Raw genomic sequence first — 2,992 nt, 5'->3', positions numbered from 1 at the left:
CACATGAAGAACTATCATTTTGCATTTATCTGTCAGCAAAGGGAAAGACAGGACAGCATGACTGATTTGTTGAAATTGAGTTGTCTTTAAAAAATGTTTAGTCTGTTGGTAACCATGATTAGTTTTTTGGGATGTGTGAAGATCCATTCAGAAATCTAAGAAATTCTCCCTTATTTAGAAATTCAGTTTAATGTCAAGACAATAGAATTTGGATTTAGAACTTCTGGGTTGGCCATGGCTTTATCATTTACTAATGTGAAAACTGGACAAGCCTCTTTGAACCTTAATTTCTTCATCTGTGCAATATGAAAATGTTGCTTGGTATCCAGATGAACTGTGGAAAAAATGATTATAGAGAAAAATAAGTGATATAATTTTCATTAAAATAACTTGTTTATGATGATACTTTATATAATCATTAATATCTAATTAGTATGACAAAATAATTATTTTGCATTTGTGGAAAACTATGAGATTGAATAATAACAGCTCATATGCATGGAGAGATTCTTTGCATCAGTTATAGTTCTTAGGTCTTTACGGATTAACTCATTAATCATCACAACTACCCTGTGAGGTGATTAGTATTTAGAGTCCATTGTAGAGAGGAGGAACTGAGGCAAAAGAAGTTAATCCTCTTTAAAAGGTTAGTCTCCCCTTTCCCAGGCGGCTGCGGAAGATGGCGGAGGTGCAGGTCCTGGTGCTCAATGGTCGAGGCCATCTCCTGGGCCCCCTGGCGGCCATCGCGGCTAAACAGGTACTGCTGGTCCAGAAGGTGGTGGTCCTATGCTGCGAAGGTATCAACATTTCTGGCAATTTCTACAGAAGCAAGTTGAAGTACCTGGCTTTCCTCCGCAAGCGGATGAACACCAACACTTCCAGAGGCCCCTACCACTTCTGGGCCCCCAGCCGCATCTTCTGGCAGACCATGCGAGACATGCTGCCACGCGAGATCAAGGGAGGCCAGGCCGCCCTGGACCGCCTCCGGGTGTTTGGCGGCATCCCACCGCCCTCCGACAAGAAAAAGAGGATGGTGGTTCCTGCTGCCCTCAAGGTCGTGTGTCTGAAGCCTACAAGAAAGTTTGCTTGTCTGGGGTGCCTGGCTCAGGAGGTTGGCTGGAAGTACCAGGCAGTGACAGCCACCCTGGAGAAGAGGAAAGAGAAAGCCAAGATCCACTACCAGAAGAAGAAACAGCTCATGAGGCTATGGAAACAGGCTGAGAAGAAGGTGGAGAAGAAAACTGACAAATACACAGAAGTCCTCAAGACCCACTGACTCCTGGTCTGTGTCCAATAAAGACTGTTAAATCCTCATGGTTGGCCTGCCCTTCCTCCATTGTTGCCCTGGAATGTGCGGGACCCAGGGGCAGCAACGGTCCAGGTGCCACAGGCAGCCTGGGACATAGGAAGCTAGGAGCAAGGGAAGGGTCTTAGTCCCTGCCTCCCGAGGTTGCCTGAAAGCACCCAGAGAATTGTGGAGGTGTCATTTATCTATGACCAGTAGGAAGAGAAACCAGTTACTGTTAGCAAAAGGGAGCCAGAAGACGGGTTGGAGGGCCCTGCCTTGTGAATGGGGCATCTGTTGGACTTTCCACCTGCTCATGTACTCTGCAGCTGTTAGAATGTGTAAGCGCTTGGGGACAGCATGAGCTTGGTGTTGTATACACGGTATTTCTAGAAGCAGAAATAGACTGGGAAGATGCGCAACCAAGGGGTTACAGGCATTGTCCGTGCTCCTCACCTGCGTTTTGTAATAAGAAATAAATTGCTTTTAAAGAAAGAAAGAAAAAAAAGGTTAATCCCCTGCCCCGCACAAGACCGAAATCATTTGTCAACTTCTCTCTCCACAGAGCACTCTCCCCAGATCTATTTTCTAACACTTCCCTGTGATGTCAGAGAGTAATTTCCCTCCCCTTCCTTTATAGTCTTTTCACCAGGGCTCTACATCCCTTCCCGCTGTGTCTAATTAAAACCCTCACTGTCCTGAATTCCCTCTCACTCCGTATTGTCCCTGGGTTCCCATATTTATAGGTTTTGTTTCTTACCCATTCAGAAATTTATAGGAGTTCATTAAAAATAGGGAAACTGCTTGACTCTGCTGTTTCTTTTATCTCCCTCCTATTTGTGCTAATTCTTTTTCCTGTCAAATCATACTGAAAGCAGTCTATAATTAGACTTAATTAACATTTCTTTTTAACTCCTGAAATCTGTCCCCTAATCTCTCCTGCTCAAACACTGTATGGCAGCAAATCTCCTTGGCAATCTTCCTGAATTTCTTTCCCTGCACGATTAGCAACGTTTCCTATCTCCTACCCATCTCCACCTATCTCAGACTTAAGATAGTGTCGATCAAGCTTGACTGTAATCACGCAGTCCTGGATCTTTCTCTCTTAACTTGCACTTTTTTGGGTTTGATTCAACTGCCTTCCATCCCACTGAGTTACTCTCTATTCCCTTATTCTGTTTGATTATATTTTGAGAAATTATTACCACTTGAAATGATTATATATTTTTCTTTTCTGACTGCTATAAAAATCACCTTCCTTCTTCAGGTTATCTATTTCTATAACCTGTATTTCTATAGAGGGAACACTGAGGGGATAGAATGAAAAATAAGCCAGCTGCTTCAAAGTTTCTAGCTGGAGATTGAAATATCTCTTGGAACAAATATTTTGAGGGTCACTTAAAGACTTCCTAACATGTTCTCTTTGTTACTACTAGTGGTTCTGGAGATGTCAGAGAACACAGAGTGTGGGAGGAAAAATAGATAAGCAACGTGGCAATTAATAAAGGTACTAAGAGTGAAGGCTCCCTTCTTTCTGAGACTCGGTCAGATCAAAAGCTAGTGGAGGAAGAAGTTTGAAGTAGGAGAAGAGATTGAGCCTTTGATATCAGCAAGGATTGGAGTCAGGAGGCTGTTGAAAAAGGGCACATGAGTGATGTGAGGTGAGGGAAGAGAAGAGAGATGTAGACATTGGCTACAGAGGAGATA

At 43.3% G+C, this 2,992-nt stretch overlaps 1 pseudogene; it reads left to right on the top strand.

The window, feature by feature from the left end:
* Positions 1–679: 679 nt before the first annotated feature.
* Positions 680–1,724, top strand: LOC111551149 (annotated as a pseudogene).
* The last annotated feature ends 1,268 nt before the right edge of the window (positions 1,725–2,992 follow it).

The sequence above is a fragment of the Piliocolobus tephrosceles genome, chromosome 15, assembly GCF_002776525.5.
Source record: "Piliocolobus tephrosceles isolate RC106 chromosome 15, ASM277652v3, whole genome shotgun sequence".
Classification (NCBI taxonomy): domain Eukaryota; kingdom Metazoa; phylum Chordata; class Mammalia; order Primates; family Cercopithecidae; genus Piliocolobus; species Piliocolobus tephrosceles.
Note: the sequence above shows the minus strand (reverse complement) of the source record. Positions and strands in the feature narration are given on the sequence as shown.